Consider the following 21976-nt stretch of genomic DNA (forward strand, 5'->3'; position numbering starts at 1 on the left):
TGGCCCTGTCGAATTTGAGATTTATTAGACTTCCAAGTGAAGATGTCAAGGAGGCAGTAGGATATATAAATTTTGAGTTTAGGATAGTTTTGAAGGTTGGTGGGGAGAGGAGAAGGTGTGAAATAGTTGTCCAGGGGAGTGGGAGAATGAGGAAACTGAGGAAATGCAGTATGACTGCCTAGAGGCAGTAAAGGTCAAGGTGAGTTTGGAGGTCATAAATTTAAAGAGATTCCGTACCTTGGCAGTGTGTTCTTGTTCATCTGTTTCAGCTGCGTTGGAGGAAGCTGTGCATTTTTTTTTAAATTTTTTTTTATTGATTTCAGAGAGGAATGGAGAGGGAGAGAAAGATAGAAACATGATGAGAGAGAATCATTGATCGGCTGCCTCCTGCATGCCCTATACTGGGGATTGAGCCCGCAACCTGGGCATATGCCCTTGACCGGAATTGAACCTGGGACCCTTCAGTGTGCAAGTGGACGCTCTATCCACTGATACAAACAGGCTAGAAATATTTTTTTACAAATGGCATAAAGCAAAATATCTAGGCATGATTAACTAATGTAAGGGAGGAAAAAATGATTTTCCCTCTATCCTTTTAGGTTCTAAGATCCCCCATAATCAAAGACCAGTTAACAGGATAAAAACAGACAGAAGTTTAGTAACATGTATACCTCCTGTATACATGGGAGGACCCAGAAAGATTAAGTCCTGGAAATAGGCCAAAGCACCACCTTAAATACCATCCCCAGCTAAAGACAAAGATGTTGGAGTGGGAGGGGCAGTTATGGGAGGTGACCAGGTAAAGCACAGTAAAGGAAGGTAAGGTTGTTGTACAGATTTAAGTCCATGCCTTCTCTAGTGATAAGGGTTTCTGGAGACATAGTCATCCTTTTCTTCCTGGTACACAGAGGCAGACACCCTTACAATGGAGATTTTTGTTGCAAATGTTAATTTCTCTCACAAAAAGGTAACTTCTCTCTTTTTAGAGCTTCTCTTGTGTCTGGGCCTCTCAAAACTAATCAGCCCCAAATAATTACTATGACAAAGAGGCATATTTTGGGCTGTATATTTTGCTCCCCTTCACTAATAACAGTACATTATAGTCAACCATATACAAATATATGAGCAGCTTGGATGCAGGTTGAATTTAAAGGCAAACAGCAGCTTGAATTTAAAGGCAAAGAGAAAAGTAAGTCTATTATGCTATTTCACATGGTTGGTATTATGGGCTGCTACATGATAATACCATGGTGTTATGTGTTGATATGTAATGCATAACTATGTATTATGTGCTGAAGTTCGTTTTGAAATGCCATAAATCTAAATGCATTTACCTGGATTTTTTATGTCTTTTGATACTTTGGAGAATTAAGCCATGTTTGAGATTTTATGTTTGAACCTGAAAGTCCTCTTCTTGCAAATAATTCCACTGAATTGATGTCTTATTTCAAAATGCTCAATATTCCCATTGTGTGCTTTCTTTCACTCCTTGGTTGGAATAAATGGGTTGAAATTTATCAGATAATCACAGTGGTAAGGTAACCTCTTGGAAGGATATAAAAACAGTTAAGGGACAATGGGGGTGTTTTTTTATGTAGTGGGACTTTTTTCATGTTAGGGTGTGACATTCTAAAACAAAGTTGATTTTGGCATTCCTACCCCCCCCCCCCCCTTATTTTGATGTACATGGGCATGGAGGTAGTGTGATAGTTACATAGATACTCATCTATTTTGCATAAATTTATTTGCATCCCTTAAGCTGAAGCTGTTTGCCTCAGGGAAAACTTAAATTGGAAACTTACATGAGAAATATCTGGCTTTTTATACCCTGCTACAGGGCTCCCATCCAAGAACTACCTGGAACTACTGATTTATTTACACGAAAAATATTTTTTATTATTAGCTACAGCCCAAAGAAAAAGAAAAACAGAAAGATCCCCAGTGGGACAAATTCCAGAAACTCTAACTCAGACGGAAGGCTGCCTTTGTTTTATTTCTGTTGTTAAGCAAATGAACACAGTCAGAAGGTTAAACTTCAGGTACTTCCCAAACTCTGCTGTATACAGGAATCACAGGAGGATCTCATTGCATCTAACAAGGATCTTTTTAACTTGGGTCTGGGGTAAGACCCAAGAATTTGCATAACAAGCTCCCAAGTGATGCTGATGTTGCAATTCCAGGGATACTTGGAGTAGCAAGGCCTTCACATCATTCATTTGCAGTTAACCACTAAGAAACCCTGTCCTGGTGTTTCATGTGAGCAGGGCAGGCTGCTGAGTTGGACAGCAGTACTTCATTTACAAAAGTCCATTGCAGTAGTACAAGGAACCTCTTCAGTTTTCAGATCGTTGAAACTTTTCCCTGATTCAAATTGGTTTAAATGGACTGTCCCAAACCCTGTGTGAGGGCTTCCAGGCCTCCACCCCCCAACTATTTAGTTTTCCTTTGTAAACTGGTACCTAGGTTCCTCCAAGAGACTTCCTGCTCCTCAATATTTCTGTTTCTGTTTCTTTTTTTTTTAAATATATTTTATTGATTTTTTACAGAGAGGAAAGGAGAGTGATAGAAAGTTAGAAACATTGATGAGAGAGAAACATTGACCAGCTGCCTCCTGCACACCTCCCACGGGGGATGTGCCCGCAACCAAGGTACATGCCCTTGACCGGAATCGAACCCGGGACCTTTCAGTCCACAGGCTGACGCTCTATCCACTGAGCCAAACCGGTTTCGGCAATATTTCTGTTTCTATAGCCTCTGAATGGTAGGGTTGCTTCTGGTTAGCACCCTTTGTCATAGAGTTTGGGAGAGAGCATTTCAACAAGTAATTAATATAAAAGTTATTGGTGTTATAGTTTATATACTTCATTTCATACTAAGTTTTTGAAATCCCATATGTATTTTATACTTGTAGCACATCTCAGTTTGGATTAGCCACATTTCAATTGCCATGTATGGCTCTTATATTTGACATGTCGTTACCATATTGAACAGTGACCATCTAAAGAATTGAAGAGGGATCTCGTGAGTTCAGTGTAGCAGAGCTCAGTCCCTGGGTGAGCAGGTGCTAGTAGCCAGGACTGGGAAGGTGAGGTCCTTGATTCCTGACCTGCTAGGTTTCATGGAGGACTCTAACATCAGCAGGGAAGGACTCAAACAATACCGGGATTAATGGCCTGGGAATAGGAGTGGGAGTCAAGCTGCTACTTGATGAGGATGTTTCAGGTTCCCTGGCATACCAGCTTAGAGGAGGAGAGGAACTCCAGACCCTACTCTGATGTAAGCATCTTGGTGGCTTGGTTCTTGTTGGATCAGGGACTGGGTTGGGTGGAGTCTGCAAGTTCAAGATGTTTAGTGCATGGGAGGTGCAAAGGACTGAATCAAAAGCCAGAGGATCCAAGCTCAAATACCCTCAGAGTCAATTAGGAACATTAAATAACATACATGAATAAAGCTGGCTGGGTATCAGCAAAAACCAGGGCAAGTCCAACAATGAATGGTAATTGTCTCTGGGGCTCGGTGTCTGGGACACAATAGTGATGGAGAGGCATGAATGTGCTACCCACGGTTCAGCTCAGGCTGTCTTGTTGCAGATGCCCATCGAGGGTTACTAGGATTCTGGAGTGTTTTTTTGTTTTGTTTTTTAGAAAAGTCAGAAATATGGATTTTTATGTGAAAACTCCCACATTTTAAATCCTGGTCAATACTTCGGAAGCCAAACTTAATATATCCTGGGGAATACAATTTTATGCTTTTAAACACTAACATTCTCTTTCCAATCTTCAGAACTCCAAATCAGGACCTTGTATGTCAGAGAACTTCTTTAATTTTTTGTTATTTAGTTGAAGATCATGCATAATTTAAAAATATAGCATATTAGCTGAATGTTGAACACATTGTTTGGAAAGTTATACACAGGGTATGAAAGTGGGACTCCTTTAGTGAATCCATAATATACTGTCACTGTAAATAGAGATGTTGCTCCAGTGCCACTGTGACACACCCTGTTCTGTATGTTCATGACCTCTACATGACTGGAGAGAGGATTAGGGAGGGATATGTGTGTGCATGGAGGGAAGAGGGATGTCTAAAGTTATTACTTATAATTTTTCTCTTCCATTTCCTTTTTATTATTAACTAGAGGCCCGGTGCATGACATTCGTGCATGGGTAGGGTCCCTAGGCCTGGCTGGCGATCAGGGCCAATCAGGTTCCCCGCCTCCCCGCCCCCCTGCCTCCTCCTTCCCTTGCTCCCTCAGTGCCCCGCTGCCAACACTGGTCACCTGCCATGTTCCGTACCACCCCCTGGTGGTCAGCACATGTCATAGCAAGCGATCAAACTCCCATTCTCCCAGTTGAACTCCCAAGAGGACACTTTGCATATTAGCCTTTTATATATATAGAAGATGAGAATTGGTATCTGTAATATGTGAATAAATGCTCCCACATAGATAACCACATCCATGGAGGGCAGGTGAAGATTCCAGTGATGGCTGGGAAGGGATGGTCTCCATGGGCCTAGTGTGACTGTGATGGTCAGGCTATAATGTTTTAAAAAATATGCAATGGTAATAAAGTAGTTAACTTTACTGAGGTTTAACTGAATGTCTGGCACTCTTCTAAGTGCTTTCCATAAGTTAATTCATTCAATTCTCACAATGGATCTATAACTGCGATTACTGCCCCCATTTTCCAGATGACGAAACTGAGGTTCAGAGAGTAAATTTCCCAAGAACATACAACCTGAAAATGGTTTAGGTAGGTTTTAAGCCCAGATGATCTAGCTTTAAGCCAGTGCTCTATTCCCTTGCTTCTCTCTAAAAAAACACTAGAATTTTCACCATTTTTATGATTGTAATGAAGAGACCTGTCATAATGAGGAGACTCAGTGGCTTTTTTAATAATTAATTCACCTTTATCAGGATATTATTTATTCATATATTAATAAATTATAAAAATAAAAGACACATTTTTCTATTAGCATTTTAGAGATAGGAAACAGTTGGAATAGATTTTGCTTCTAGTATTTCAATATTTTAAAGATAAATAGAGTTGAAATCTTAATCAATTCAAGTCCAACTAGTGGACATTGCACTTTTATGTTCCATAATTTTCAGAAGAAACAAAAGGAAATAAGTTGAATATCAAAAAATTTATCTAAGTGCAACTTTCTAGGTATATTTTTGGCTCAGTCCACACACAGTTCAATTTCCAGTATTTTCTACATATATCATTATGAGGAGTGATCCTTGATATTTGGCATGGTGACCTAAGGCTCTGTAAGATTTTTCATCAAAGTCTTTTAAAAAAGTTTACCATCCTTTAGTTACTAAGGCAAATGTGAAATTGTCCAAGAACAATTTTCTATTAAGTGTTGAAGCAAAACAACAACAACAAACAAACCACAGACGATCTTTCTGCTTTAACTGTCATTTCTAGAAAATTCAGTGAAATTGGAGCTCCCATTTAAACATTTTCGCTGAAGCAAGTTATTAAACCTTATCATTTTATTTCATGATAGTGTCCCATACTTATCTTTATTCATATATCTCAGTTCTGCCAATAGGCATTTTTTTTTGCTGCTCCCTCAAATCTTCTGTGTTTTTGTTATAGGGTGAACCTTGTTAAAGAAAAAAAAGTATTCTGATACTTGTTAAAATGCTAAGGAAGACTTTATTCAGGACTATTGCAAAAAGTGTGAAGACTCACAGTAGGGGAGAGAGATTGGACTCAATAGCTGGGGATTTATGGCCAACAAGCATATTTGAGGGGATCAATGGATGGAAAATTACTAAGAGGAGACATCAAGAATCAGGGGACTTTTGCTGAAGGCAGGCCAGAGTGCTCAGATATCAAGGGAGCAGGGTTTGAGGAGTTTGACCAAATAGATATGTATGCTGCTCAGTTATAAAGGGTAGAGGATTCTCTCTAAACTGACTTAATCAAGATTCATGCTAAAACTGGGCTGTGCAGGCCTGGCAAGGACAGGATGGAGGCCAAGGTCAAGGCCTAATAAAGAAGAGGGCTTAACCCTAGCAGGTTTGGCTCAGTGGATAGAGCCTTGGTCTGTGGACTGAAGGGTCCCGGGTTCAATTCCAGTCAAGGGCACATGCCCACGTTGCGGGCTCCATCCCCAGTAAGGGGTGTGCAGGAGGCAGCCGATCAATGATTCTCTCTCATCATTGATGTTTCTATCTCTCTTTCCCTCTCCCTTCCTCTCTGAAATCAATAAAAACATAATCTTTTAAAAAAAAAAAGAAGAGGACTTAGCCCTAGCTGGTTTGGCTCAATGGATAGAGTGTCAGCCTGTGGACTGAAGGGTCCAGGTTCAATTTCAGTCAAGGGCACATGCCCGGGTTGTGGGTTCGATCTCCAGTAGGGGGTGTGCAGGAGGCAGCCGATCAATGATTCTCTCTTATCATTGATGTTTCTATCTCTCTCTTCTCTGTCCTCTCTCTGAAATTAATTAAAAATATTTTAGAAAAAGAAAAAAGGAAGAAGGCTTAGAGCAGTGGTTCTCAACCTTTTTTAATGCTGCGACCCTTTAATATAGTTCCTCATGTTGTGGTGACCCCCAACCATAAAATTATTTTCGTTGCTACTACATAACTGTAATTTTGCTACTGTTAATGAATTGTAATGTAAATATCTGTGTTGTCCGATGGTCTTAGGCGACCCTGCTAGCGGTCGCCTAAGAACCGCTGCTGTAGAGCCTAAGACCATCGGAAAACACAGATATTTACATTATGATTCATTAACAGTAACAAAATTACAGTTATGAAGTAGCAACGAAAATAATTTTATGGTTGGGAGTCACCACAACATGAGGAACTGTATTAAAGGGTCGCGGCATTAGGAAGGTTGAGAACCACTGGAGGAATCTGGCTAAAGTTTAGTCAAGGAGAGTCTTTGTCAACCCTCAAATCAAAGCTAAAGTCACTGGTTTCTTATACATTAAAACATTCTGTATACAGAAGGTTAACCTAGTTATCGAGGAACAAACCTTTTATTACACTTCAGATACAGACTTTACTGAGTGAAGAATTAAAACTTTACTTACTGTGTAAAATAATTCTCTCATGTCTCCTGTACTCTAGTAGCTTATTCTTCTTTTCTCTTTATGGTAAAGACATTGTTCATGTCCTCAAGTAATGAAATAGATGACCTACAGTATCTTCCAAGTTTCTGAGCTGCTCTGGTGAGCAATTCCTGTAGTAATTCTTATCCCAAGAACAGGTTTCTCCTCCCACCCCATACTGCTGCAGCTGGTGCCGAAGACTTAAGTACCCACATGGGTCCAATTGCAGTGGTGGAGTTTGAACTTGCAACCTCCATACACTAGGAGTTCACCTCATTAGTGAACCAAGATAATTGAATTGATGTCCTGCAATTAATATTCAAGTTCTCCCATTCCTCCACTCGCTGTTTCTCTCAGTGGTTGAGTAAATGAGATGTAACTCTAACGTTGATGGCAGAAGTCACATGAAAGTCAGTGTCATTCATTATAGCAATGCTCTGATATGGAAGGGTTCTTCGTTCCCTGCAGATGCTGGTACTCATGAGGGTTGGTCTCAGGATAGCCATTCTGCACAAGCCATGCAAAGAAAGGATATCCTCTCTGACACCAAGTGACCCTGTTTCTGTTTGTCTAGTCAATGGTATCAGCTACAATGTCAAGATCAGTTTCTCTGGGATTTGAATTTTAAAGGTCTTTAAATATAGTTATAAGATATTGACATATAGAAATTGCATCCTATTTTCTGCAAAGTTGCATTAGCATCTCATATTCCAGCTCTGCTCTTATTAATTTGGGCAAGTTAGTTAATCTCTTTGTACCTCTGTCTTCCTGTATAAATGGTACAGGAGTTTCTGCTGCTAAAGTAATGCTGCATAATGATCAATCACAAAACCTCAGTGGGCTTTACCAATAAACAATTATTGCTGGTACACCTGGAGTCAGTTGGGTTCGCAAGGGCAACTCTGCTTATTTTGGCAGGTTTCTCAAATGTCTGGGGCTTGGCTGGTCTAGGTTGGCTTCAGCAGAGGTGATTTGGATGACTCAGCTCTGCTCCAGGTGTTTTACTTCCTTCAGCCTGGCTAGCTTGGGCACATTCTCATAGCGATAGCAGAGGTGCAAGTGAGCAAGCAGAAAACTGCGAGGCCTCTTGAGCTCAGAATTGGCATAATATCATGTCTGCATTCTGTTGACTAAAGCAAGCCACAAGGCCAGTCCAGATTGACAGAGTAGGGAAATAGACTGTGCATTTTTAGTGGAAGGAACTGCAAGGCTACACAGCCAAGGGTATGGATAAAGGGAGGAGTATAGAATTTAAACTTTCATTGCAGTGAATCAGGTAGGGATACAAAAGTACAGTAGTCTCCCCTTATTTGTGGGGGATAGGTTTCAAGACCCCAGTGGATGCCTAAAACCATGGATAGTACCGAACCCTATATATACTATGGTTTTTCCTATCCAGGTATACCTTGGGAATATTTTGGGTTTAGTTCCAGACCACCACAATAAAGTGAGTTGTAATGTTTTTGCTGGTGGAGGGTCTTGTCTTCAATTTGTAAAAAGGGCAGCATCTGTGAAGAGCAATAAAACAAAGCACAATAAAATGAGGTATGCCTGCACATACATACCTATGGTAAAGTTTAATTTATAAATTAGTCACAGTAAGAGATTAACAATAACTAATAATAAAATAGAACGATTATAGCAATATACTGTAATGAAAGTTATGTGAATATTCTCTCTCTCTCTCATCACCCATATGATATCTAAGACACCTAATAAATGACTAACGGGTGGGAAGCATATATAATGTGGATCCGCTGGACAAAGGGATGATTCATGTCCTGGGTGGGACAGCATAAAATTTCATCATGCTACTCAGAACAGCACACAAGTTAAAACGTATGAATTGTTTATTTCTGGAATTTTTTATTTAATATTTTTGGACTCTGTGGTTGACCACAGGTAACTGAAATCATAGAAAGGGAAACAGTGGATAAAGGGGGATTACTGCACCTACCTCACTGGTTTATGGTGAGGACCGAGTGAGATAATTTTCAGAGAAGGCTTTGCACAATGCCTGGTGCATAATAAGTGCCCAGTGAATGTCAGCTACTGTTATTACTGTGTGTCGTGCCTAAGATTAATCATAAGGAGATAATTCATATCATCAAAGTCCTGGCATAAACTGTGACAACTCTTCTGCACTGAGAGCTCATCTCTTTCTAATTTCTCTTAGAAAGAGTGAGAGTGAGGAAGGTGCCTGGAGTTTTTGGCTGTTCCTAGTCCTCCATACATGCCCATGTAGTAGTTTTCAGTTGGGGTAATGATCCTTTTAATGCTAGTGCCCTGGCCACATTTCAGAACCTGCTCTATTATTTAATACTAAATCTGGCTCAGAGAAGAGTCTCATGAAACTACTGAAGGGGTCAAATGAAATTTCCATAACAGGTCCAGGTTTCACAACTCTCCACTAAATCTCACCACAAGAATGTAATCAGACCCCAATTATGACAGTTCTTTTTAAGCAACCTTTGATAAAATGACACCCAGTTCAACAAATAGTTTAGAAATCTCATTGGAATGCTCTTGAAATAAGTGTGGACACTACTCTCGCCTTGTCCTTGGGTATGCTTCTACAATGACAGCACATTTGGTCCACCTTTCTTGTTTGTTGTCTACATCTCTGGCTAACATTGGACTCTGTTGCCTTTGCCACATAGAGTCTTGTCAAGCATATCTGATCAGATCTGTGGACTGCAAAGACCCTAAACTGGAAATTAATTCACTGGAAGAAAGCATTTATGCCCTCTAACAGAGCTGAATTTTTGAAGTGACCAGGCAGAATTATTTTGCTCGGGGGAGTTTACCCACAGCCCAAGGCCTGATTATTATGAGACCGGTTGACTTCTAAATTTTATTCTGGTCTTTATTCCATTCCCATTCAGATAATAGAAAGTGGGAAACAGGAAAAGATGAATTACGAAATTAGAATACAACCTATCTGTTCATATCCAGTAAATAGGATTTTACTCCTTATTTCCTTCACCCCAGTCTCAGGCTTTTTAAAAAAATGTATTTTTATTGATTTCAGAGAGGAAGGGAGAAGGAGAGAGAGAAACATTAATGATGAGAGAGAATCATTGATCGGTTGCCTCCTATACACCCCCTACTGGGGATGGAGCCCGCAACCAGGCATGTGTCCTTGACCCAGTCTCAGGCTTTTTTTTTTTTTTTTTTTTTTTTAAATAAATCTTTATTCAGATTATTACAATTATTTCTCCTTTTTTCCCCCATAGTTCCCCTCCAGCCATTTCCCATCCCACCTTCTGCCCTTACCTACCCCCCACTGTCCTCATCCATAGGTGTATGATTTTTGTCCAGTCTCTTTATGAACCCCCCCATACCCCTTTCCCCCTGAGAATTATCAGTCCACTCCCTTTCTATGCCCCTGATTCTATTGTATTCACCAGATTATTCTGTTCCTCAGGTTTTTAATTCACTTGATTTTTAGGTTCACTTGTTGATAGATATGTATTTGTTGTTCATAATTTTTATCTTTCCTTTTTTCTTCTTCCTCTTCTTTAAGAATACCTTTCAGCATTTCATATAATACTGGTTTGGTGGTGATGAACTCCTTTAGCTTTTTCTTGTCTGTGAAACTCTTTATCTGCCCTTCAATTCTGAATGATAGCTTTGCTGGGTAGAGTAATCTTGGTTGTAGGTTCTTGCTATTCATCACATTGAAAATTTCTTGCCACTCCCGTCTGGCCTGCATAGTTTCCGTTGAAAAGTCAGCTGACAGTCGTATGGGTGCTCCCCTGTAGGTAACTAACTGTTTTTCTCTTGCTGCTTTTAATATTCTCTCTTTGTCTTTTGCTCTTGGCATTTTAATTATGATGTGTCTTGGTGTAGTCCTCTTTGGATTCCTTTTGTTTGGGGTTCTGTGGGCTTCCTGGACTTGTAAGTCTATTTCTTTCACCAGGTGGGGGAAGTTTTCGGTCATTATTTCTTCAAATAGGTTTTCAGTATTTTGCTCTCTCTCTTCTTCTGGCACCCCCATAATTCTGATGTTGGTACGCTTGAAGTTGTCCCAGAGTCTTCTTACATTATCTTCAACTTTTTGGATTTTTTTTTTTGCTTTTTGCTTTTTCGGTTGAGTGTTTTTTGCTTCTTTGTATTTCAATTCTTTGACTTGATTTTTGTGTTCCTCTTGTCTGTTTTTGGGTCTCTGTATAATATTTTTTATTTCAGTCAGTGTATGTTTAATTTCTAGTTGGTCCTTTTTCATCTCTTCGAGGGTCTCGTTATATTTATCGGCCTTTTCTAGGATATTCTTAAAAAGCCTTATAACCGTGGTTTTGAATTCTATATCCAGTCGTTTGTTTTCCTCCATTTCTTTCGTTTGTGATCTGATTCTTAGACGCCGCATTTTCACTGCTTCCCTGAGTTGGTAGATTTGTGTGCTAGGTTTCCAATTTGGCCCAGTGGGTCTGCCTCCCCAGTTAACCTGAGGTGGACACTCTTGGTGCACCCCTTTGTGGACTGTGTGTACAGCCTTGTTGTAATTAAGTCTTTATTGTTGTTGGTATCACTGGGAAGAATTGACCTCCAGGCCAGTTGGCTGTAAGGATCAGCTGTGTCTATGCTGGGAGAAGTCCGGTGCTGGAGACAGCCTTATAGGATTAGACTTGCCAAATTGCAATAGCCTCTGTGCTCTGCTTGGATGGGGTGGAGTCTCAGTCTTGGCTTCCTATCAGCCTTGCCCTTGCTAGCACGTGTGTGCCTTCAGTCCTCTGCCTTCCCGGCTCCCGATTCTCCGCCCGAGAGTCCAGACTCCCCCCACAAGAGCGTGGGTCTCTGGGGGCTCGCCTGGAACTGGGGTTCACTGCAGTCAGAACTGGGGCTCACTTCAGTCAGAACTGGTGTTCAGTGCCGTCAGGAGCCTCTGACTCCCTTCTGCTAGGGAAAGCCTGTGGCAGCCTCCGCAGCCTTTGTGCGCACTGGCGCGAGCGGACTTTCAGTCTTCCGCCTTCCCCGGCTCCCGAGTCTCCGCCCGAGAGTCCAGACTCCCCCCACAAGAGCGTGGGTCCCCAGGGGCTCGCCTGGAACTGGGGTTCACTGCAGTCAGAACTGGGGCTCACTTCAGTCAGAACTGGGGTTTTGTGCCGTCAGGAGCCTCTCACTCCCTTCCGCTAGGGAAAGCCTGTGGCAGCCTCCCGCAGCCTTTGTGCGCACTGGCGCGAGCGGACTTTCAGTCTTCCGCCTTCCCCGGCTCCCGAGTCTCCGCCCGAGAGTCCAGACTCCCCCCACAAGAGCGTGGGTCCCCGGGGCTCGCCTGGAACTGGGGTTCACTGCAGTCAGAACTGGGGCTCACTTCAGTCAGAACTGGGGTTTTGTGCCGTCAGGAGCCTCTCACTCCCTTCCGCTAGGGAAAGCCTGTGGCAGCCTCCCGCAGCCTTTGTGCGCACTGGCGCGAGCGGACTTTCAGTCTTCCGCCTTCCCCGGCTCCCGAGTCTCCGCCCGAGAGTCCAGACTCCCCCCACAAGAGCGTGGGTCCCCAGGGGCTCGCCTGGAATAGGTGTTCAGTGCAGTCAGAACTGGGGTTCAATGCGGTCGGGGGCTCCCTTCCCCCTTCCGCCAGAGAAAGCCAGCCAGGCACTCCGCCGCCCTTCCTCTCTGCGCGCACAAAGACCCTTTGCCGTACCTCCAATTCTCTGTGAGCTTTTCTCCTTCCTTCTAGTTGTAGAATTTTCACTCAGTCAGCTTTCCTGCGGTTCTGGATGGTGTCCGTTCTGTCTTTTAGTTGTAGTTTTGAAATTGTTGTGCGAGGCAGCAGTTTAGGTGTTTACCTATGCCGCCATCTTGGTTTCTCCAGTCTCAGGCTTTTTGATAAAAGGACACACTAAACTTTTGCACCACCAAACTAACATACTTTATAGCATGACTGGGGCTCAAATAACTTGATATCCTTTTTTCTTTTGCCAACATGATTTTTCTTTTGCAAAATAGCTATGCAAGTTTGTTAATCCTGACAAACTGGTATGATTTGTTTTATTAACTCGCTTGGCTGCTAGAAACCTCAGCATTTTCTAACTATCCTTAGTTTTTCTGAATTTACCACTTCTCTCACCTCAATATGGGTCTTCTTTACTTCTTATTTTAGTGCCATTATTATATCTTTATCAAGAATCAATTAAAACCCATTTTATAAGTAGAGTATGTAAATAGTGAGTAAATGAATATTTAATATGAGGGGGGTGTGTGTCCCTCAGCCCAGCCTTCACCTTCTCCAATCTGGGACCCCTTGAGGGATGTCCGACTAAATGGGCAGTCGGACATCCCTCTCACAATCCAGGACTGCTGGCTCCCAACTGCTCGCCTGCCTGCCTTCCTGATTGCCCCTAACCGCTTCTGCCTGCCAGCCTGATCACCCCCTAACCACTCCCCTGCCAGCCTGATTGATGCCTAACTGCTCCCCTGCCAGCCTGTCTGCCCCTAACTGCCCTCCCCTGCAGGCCTGGTCACCCCTAACTGCCCTCCCCTGCAGGCCTGGTCACCCCTAACTGCCCTCCCCTGCAGGCCTGGTCACCCCTAACTGCCCTCCCCTGCAGGCCTGGTCCCCCCCAACTGCTCTCCCCTGCAGGCCTGGGTCCCCCCCAACTGCCCTTCCCTGCAGGCCCGGTCGCCCCCAACTTCCCTCCTCTGCTGCCCTGGTCACCCCTAACTGCCCTCCCCTGCAGGCTTGATCACCCCCAACTGCCCTCCCTTGCAGGCCTGGTCCCTCCCAACTGCCCTCCCCTGCTGGCCTGATCGCCCACAACTGCCCTCCCCTGCAGGCCTGGTCCCTCCCAACTGCCCTCCCCTGCTGGCCATCTTGTGGCGGCCATCTTGTGTCCACATGGGGGCAGGATCTTTGACCACATGGGGGCAGCCATCTTGTGTGTTGGAGTGATGGTCAATTTGCATATTACTCTTTTGTTAGATAGGATTTATTGGTACATTGATTTATTTAATGTCTCTATTTCTAGTAAATTGCCAGAAAGAAAACTTTTAGGGACTTCCCTCAGATTGTAGCTATTTCTTCAGGGCTAGCCACATAAATTAATGATAATGATTTTCATTTTTCACATTCACTAATCAAGTAGTTATACCTTAAGAAACATTGCCCTGATCAAGACAACGGGAATACCGGAGAATTTTTTATTGTTCCTCACCCGAGGATATTTTTCCATTGATTTTTAGAGAGAGTGGAAGTAAGGGGGAGAGATAGAGAGAAACATCAATGTGAGAGAAACGCATCGATTGGTTGCCTCCCATGTGAGCCCTGAACAATGCTGGGGATCGAGCCTGCAACTGAGGTATGTCCCCTTGACTGGAATCGAACCCGAGACCCTTTGGACTGTGGGCCGACGCTCTAACCACTGAGAAAAACTGGCTAGGGCAGGAGAATTTTTAATGTTAGGTTTTATTAAGATATTACTTATAATTTCTAAATTATTAAAGAGGAAAATCTATTCAGCATTGTCTTATTTAAGAATTTCATTAAAATTACATTATTTTAAAATTAATACACGTACTCAACCTTGAAGATTTTTCTTTTTCTTCTTTTTTAAGAACTCTATTGTAATTGGTAGGGTGTCCTCTGTGTTTCTACCAATTGCCAGTGGAAATGGGCTTCTTGGGGTACCATGAGGAAAAGATTTTATGGAGGCCCCCATAGGAGGATAAGGTATAGTGGAAAGTTTTATTTCTGTGAAATTAAACTCCTAAGTTTCCCAGGTCCCACCTCCCTCCATCCTGCCATAGAAAAAGTCCCATTTTGTCTTCAGCAGGGCTAAGATCAAAGCCAGTGCCCAGAGTTTCTGCTCCATATTTGCACAGTCCAGTCCAGCATCTGGCCAGGATAGCTTGTGTTCCCAGCTGCAGTCCATTGCATGTGGGCTTCTAGGGTCACATGGCTATGGAGGGAGCATGGGTGAGTGCAAGGAAGCAGGAGTGAAACAAAAGGAACAAGAGAGTGAGAATTCCTTTGGGGATTATGGCTCCAGCCCCTCTGGGCAATTGTCTTTGTTCCCAGGTTAGACTGACAGATAAGCATCTCTACATCACCTCAACTTTATGGCACATGAGCTCATCTTCCCCTTTGTTGAACCCCTTCTTCCAGTGATCTGCAGGGAGTGTGAAATTGCAACTTCCTGGTGAAGCTGCCCAGATGGCCATGTTTATAATGTCTGGCTTCCCTTCACATCTGTTCTATTATTAATATGAATAACTAGCTAATTACAATGATAACACTATGAGCCTATGAGTATTTCTACCAGATATATTAATATATATTTAAACCATTCTTAGCCATCTGTCCTATACCATGCTGGAATCACCAATTTCAGAATGGACTGGGCTAACTTACTGAGTCATTTGCTTTCCTCTAAAGTTTATTATTTGGAATAACTGCTGGGATAACTGTTGTACCTTAGCATATATAAACAATATTTGATTAAGTTTCACTTATTTGCTGTATATCCACTGGAGGTTATGAAAGCATAAATCAATTTGTATTTATTGAGCAACTGCTGTATATATTATGTGAGAGATGAAATCATATCATGTGAAAAATATGTGAGACACAAAATTGTAAAACTGACAACTTTAAGTTCACAGAACATTGTAGGGAAGGAAAAATGAATTTTCCCTCTACCTTTTCAGGTTCTTGGCTGAGACCCTTCTGTTATTAAAAGATATATTAACAGAAGAAAAACAAACAGAATTTTAATAACATGTACACCTCCTGTATACATGGGAGAGATCCAGGACAATTGAGTAACTCTTCAAAATAGACCAAGCCTCCACCTTAAATACCATCCCCAGCTAAAGACAAAAGAAAAGATATTGAGGGGGGAGGGAAGCCAGTTATGGGGGGTGACCAGGAAAAGCATAGTAAATGAAGATAAGGTTGTAATACAGATTTAAATCTTTGCCTTCTCTAGTGATAAGATCTTATTTATAGATATTGAGTCATCCTCCTCTTCCTAGTAAAGAGAGGGAGATACCCTGACAAATGAAGATTCCCCTTATGAATGTCCATGTCTCTTACAAAAGTTTTCAGAGCTTTTCCTTTGTCTTCTGTTTCTTAACAGTAATCCTTATGCCAAAGAGGCATATTGTGGGGTTGCAAATTCTGATCCCCTTCAACACTTTATAGTTTGCTTATATATCTATGATGTCATTTGATCTAAATCATGATCCAAATAAATATAAATGGCAATTAAACACACCTATATTCTGATTATATGTCTAACAGATCTCAGAGAAGGCACTGAATGTGTGGGCTTAAGTGTTTGGGATTTATGCCTATGAGGTAGGATCTGAAGGGTCCTAGGTTCAATTCCCGGTCAGGGCACATGCCTGATTTGGCCACGTAGGATGTCTTTATTGCTAGAGACTGTACTGTAGTCTATTAAGCATGCAGTAATATTATGTCTAAAAACAATGTTACGTATCTTAATTAAAAGTACTTTATTGCTAAAAATGCTAATGATCACCTGAGCTTTCAGTAAGTACCAATCTTTTTTGCTGGTGGGGGGTCTGTGAGATGTTGACGAAAATGCAATAACTGTGAAGCACAATAAAGCAAAGCGCAGTAAAACAAGGTTTGCCTGTATTGGCATATGTCCCTTCAAATGCATTAATTGAACCATCTTGACTCTTTATAAAACACGTGCAGTTCCTGTATCCATATGATGGGGAAAAGGTTAAGGAGAGGTCAAAAGAGAAATAGCAGGTGAGACAATTTGTAATTTACTAAGATAGAAGAATCTCATTACACAAAGCCTTTGATGGAAGCATAACAGATGCATGCATATGCATGTGTGTCTGATGTAGAACACTATGGGAAAAGTCCTGGGGTACAGAGAATGAGAAGGGGAACCATCTTTTAAATAACACTGGTTGAGGTAAGGAAGTAACAGCTGCCCATAGACCAATCAAATGAACTGTATTTTCACAGTGCAGATCCATAAAATCGGAAATAAATAGATGCCTAACAAGTTGCTGCTTTGCCTGGAGGGCTCTTATCCTGAATGTGACTGATTTTATCATAACAACACTTGGGTTAATTTTTATATGTTATATTTTGACTTTTGACTCTAAGTAAATATTTTTCTATGGATAACTTCACCCTATGACTTCCACTTTAAGTAATTTCTATTAATATTATATGTTGCCTTGTTGGAGCATTAGGTCAAGGTTTGATGAAGTAATACAATTTCTTTCTCTTTATGCATTTTAAAATTATAGCAGGCTTTTGCTGCCTCAGGGAACATGACTTGACTGAAGGTGATATTATTATGTGATGCTGTAGAGTAGTTTAAAGATAAAAATCAGAAGTGTTCAGTGGATTTATCTTTGTAGTTCCAGCATGCTAAAATCATTATTTTTCTTATTTGTATTGACATGCCAACTAATGACATTAATCAACTTCAAAGATTTTCCTTGTTCTTGAAGTCTGCTGGGGTAGTTCAGCACCATTTCACAGAAATTTTATACAATAAGTCTGTAAAGTCTACAAAAAAGAGGAAGTTGAGAACCTGTGATGGGGCCTGGGGCGAGGGGTGGTGGTGCCTAAGAGGACTAGGGCAGAGAGTGTTGAGGCTCATGGAAAAGCAAAGAGGGAAGTGATCACTATTTGGGTTTTGACATCGATGAGAGGGCCACAAAGATGTTGAGTTACCAAAGAATGGATATTTAGGGAACACACGGGTGGGGGGTGGGGGGGGGGCGTGGAGAGGGGCAAGAAGGAAAGGAAGAGGTAGAAGGAAGCTGCATATGAGTCAGCTGTTTATTACTCTTCATCCTGGCAATAGGCTGAAATCTTTTTGCCTCAATTTTTATTTACATTTGGCACGCCAATCAGCAGTGTACAGAGAGCTTTGAAAACTTATGCAAAATGCTTAAAATGTTAGTTAATTTGATAATCATTATAATGCCCAGGAATGGCATTTAAAAATCCACATATAAGAGGACCCATGGCAATCCAAACCTGTGTTGTTCAAGGGGCATCTGTATTCTTTGGATACTGTTCCCTTTTACCCTCTCATGGTTTATTCACGTCTTTTTTCACTCCCATATTTTCAGTGTTTTCCTCCTCACTGGGTCAAATCAGTATCTTTTTTTTTCAATTTTAAAAAAGACATTTTTTAGAGTGTTTTAGATTTACACTAAAATTGAGAGCAATGTGCAGACATTTCTCATATACCCTCTGACCCCACACATGCAGTCTACCATTATCAACATCACTTAACAGAGGTACATTTGTTTAGCAAAGATGCACCTACACTGCTACATCATAATCACTCAAAGTCCATAGTTTACCTCGGGTTCACTCTTGGTGTTGTACATTATATGAGTTTAGATAAAAGTATAATGACATATATCCATAATTATAATATCAGACAGAGTATCTTTACTGCCTTAAAATTCTTTGTGCTCTGCCTATTCATTTTCTCTCCCCACCCCCAACCATGAGAACCACTGATTTTTTAAAATTATCTCTATAGTTTTGCCTTTTCCAGAATGTCATATGGTTGGAATCATACAATATGTAGCTTCTTCAGATTGGTTTCTTTCACTTAGTAATATGCATTTATGGTTCTTTCATGTTTTCTTATCATGTGATAGTTCACTTATTTTTATATAACTTTTGTATTTTTTTAATTTTTAAACTTTATCTTTATTGTTGGAAGTATTACAGATGTATTACAGATGTTCCCCTTCTCACCTCCCCCCCATTGAACTGACAAAATAGATGTAGAGACCTGGAAGCATGTAACAGACTGAGGATTCTCAAAGGGAAGGGGGGAGGGAAGAGATCAACCAAAGAATTTATATGCATATTTATTTTTTAAATTTATTTTTAAATCCTCACCCAAGGATATGTTTTTATTGATTTTTAGAGAGAGAGGAAGGGAAAGAAAAAGAGAGAGAGACATCATATAAAAGAGAAACATGGAATGGTTGCCTCCCTAACACACCCGACTGGGGATCAAACCCACAACCTGGGTATGTCCCCTGGTCAGGAATTGAACCCGAAACCATGTTCTAACAACTGAGCCACCCAGCCATTTATTTTTAGTACTGGATAATACTCCATTGTGTGGCTATACCAGTTTATTCATTCAATACCCACTGAAGGACATCTTGGTTGTTTCCAAATTTTGGCAATTATAAATAAAGTTGCTATAAACATCTATGTGCAGGTTTTGTGTGGGCAGAAATTGTTCATTCCTTTAGGTAAATACCAAGGAGCACAATTGCTGCATCCTATAGTAAGAGTTTAGTTTTGTAAGAAATTGTCAAACTGTCTTCCAAAGTGAATATACCATTTGTATTCTCATGACCGAGAGTTCTGTTCCTTTATGTTCTCGCCAGCATTTGGTGTTGCCAGTGTTGTGGATTCTAGTAGGTGTATTGTGGTATCTCATTGTTGTTTCAGTTTGCATTTTCCTGATGACGTGATGTGGAGCATCTTTGCATAGGCTTATTTCCCATCTGTATGTCTTCTTTGGTGAGGTGTCTTTGGTCCATTTTAAAATCAGGTGTTTTTTTTATTGTTGAGTTTCCATTGCTATTTAAATAGTCAAATCTCTCACATGGTCAACAACCACACAGCAGCAGCAGTAGCAGCACTAACAAACATGCACACAACCCAAACCCAAAACCCACAGACCCCTCTCTGAACCCTACAACCACTCCTACTCTGTCTTTGCTTTCTCTCCGACTTGCTGTCTTCTCTTCTCATGCCCTCTTCATCCCACTGATGTATGGCTTCTGTCTCCAGCCCATTCTCTTTCCCAGTCTTAGAAAATGGCAGCAGGATCCACTTAGTTGCCCCCACCTGAAATCTGGGAATTAATATGATCTCCCCACTTTCATCACCTCTTCACATATAAATTAATCACCCAATTCCATTAATTTGATCACTGAATCCCTCTCAAGTCAATCCATTCACTTCTTTCCATCCTGATTGCCCCTCTCTAATTTGGGAAGATACTGCTTTTCTCTTTATGTGAAGGTGATGGACTGGATGATGTGAGTTGCTGCATGATGAGGTCATAAAGACTAAGTGGTGCTGGTAGCTGCACAGGCAAAAGATCCAGTCCCTGGAGACTTCCTTGTTGTTTTAACACCGTCCTTGTGTGGGTTTTCTGTTTGAAATGTTTACTTATGCATCTCTCTGTTGTTCCCTCCTATTTCCCTAGCATTTTCCTTGATGTATTAGGGACACCTCTAGGAGTTCTGAGCTCATGACTGTCATTTAGCACTGTGGTGAGGTCCTGGCTCTGACCCTCCCTAGCTGTAAGAGCTGGAAATATGGACTGCTTTGACTTTTATTTCCTTATCTGTAAAACTAGGGGCCCGGTGAACAAAATTTGTGCATGGGGGGGTGGTTCCCTCAGCCCAGCCTGCACCCTCTCCAATTAGGGACCCCTTAGAGGATGTTCGACTGCCGGTTTCCACAGAGGCTGAGGATCAGACCCTGCCTCTCTCTCTGCAGGCCTCTCTCTGGGCCTGATCTGCAGCCCCCTCGGCAGTCAGTGCTGGGTCACTGCACCGGCACCAGTGCATCAGTGCTGGGTCGCCACGGCAACCCAGCACTGACTTCCGGTGTTCGGTCGAGCCTTGGTCGTTACGGACCCCGGGTCTTTATATATATAGATAGGTGATTTTCCCCAGAACACTGCATCTCCACCCTGTGTGCACAATCACCTAGGAGCTTTTAAAAATCCCAGCACCCAGGCTTCACCCAGACAGACCAATGCCATCAGAATCCTGATGCTCAGGCCTCAGGATTGTTTAAAGCTACCTCTAATGATCCCTATGTGCAGACGAGATTGAGAATCAGTGACTTAGTCATTTTAAAGGGTCTTTGCTCTTCTGTCATTTCATGTTTTTATCATGCCCCAATCCCAAGTTGAGATTTCTCTTTTAATGTTTTTACTAAGTTGGGAAGAAATAGCTGTGAAGTTCCCCCCTCCCTTTTCCATCTGCTATTTGTTCTTATTTACATATGATGGAACCCAGCCCACTGATTTACAGCTCTGGTTCCCTTACAACTGTTATTGAACTGAAAACATAGCTGAAAACTTATTAAACAGAAAAAATTGTTTTGAGCTTTGTGCTGACAATTCATTATAGAACCAAGGGAATATCTAAACTTTTTCCCTTCTAGAGTTAATTCTAAAAATGGATTTACAACCCCATAATATCAAATGAAAAATTTAATTCTGGTGCTAAAACCAGTATGTATTCTTTCTTGAGTCTCCCATTGAGAAAACTGGAGCATCTCAGAAGGAGAATGGGATTTCGAGAAGTTTACATCCATAAACAGGCAGCGCCTCTGAAGTTAAGTGTTAGCATTCCCTCCCCCAGTCCCCTCTGCTGATGCACAGTCACATGCTGGAAGAAAAGCCAGGGCAAACACATCATAAACATGGGTGTGGTCTCACTGATGAAACACTTTGGGACAGGTATTTCAGTAGCACCCACCCCTTAAACCTACCATTTGAGATTTGAAATAACATAAGACTTTCTTTGAGCTGCAAGAGAGTAGAGAGGAGAGTAGGAAGACAACAGAGAAGAGCCAAACATTTGGTTTAACCAGTGGCACTAAATTTGGAAAGAAATGGGATTCTGACATAAGTGTGATTTATATTGGAGGTGTATACTTTGGGGTGCTAGTTCTCTCTGCCTGTTTCTTTGTTAACAGTATCTCTTTCAACTGTTTACTCACTTTATTCTGCAATACCTGTCTGAAATATACAGCCCAGGCCTTTGATTCTCTCTCTCAAACCCTTATTAAAGGTAGCAACTATTGAACTTAGTTGCTACCTTGATAAGGATGGGCTAATAATTGTTCTCATGGAATGAAATGGTTAATTATCTCTAGCAGTGGGGGGAAAAGATA

At 41.5% G+C, this 21976-nt stretch overlaps 1 protein-coding gene across 2 annotated transcripts in view; it reads left to right on the forward strand.

The window, feature by feature from the left end:
* PHEX (phosphate regulating endopeptidase X-linked) overlaps window positions 1-21976 on the forward strand; it is a gene marked incomplete at both ends in the record, with an annotated part of 212089 nt that overhangs the window by 70796 nt on the left and 119317 nt on the right. The window lies entirely within an intron of this gene.

This window comes from Plecotus auritus, assembly GCF_963455305.1.
Source record: "Plecotus auritus genome assembly, chromosome: X".
In the NCBI taxonomy this organism is placed as follows: domain Eukaryota; kingdom Metazoa; phylum Chordata; class Mammalia; order Chiroptera; family Vespertilionidae; genus Plecotus; species Plecotus auritus.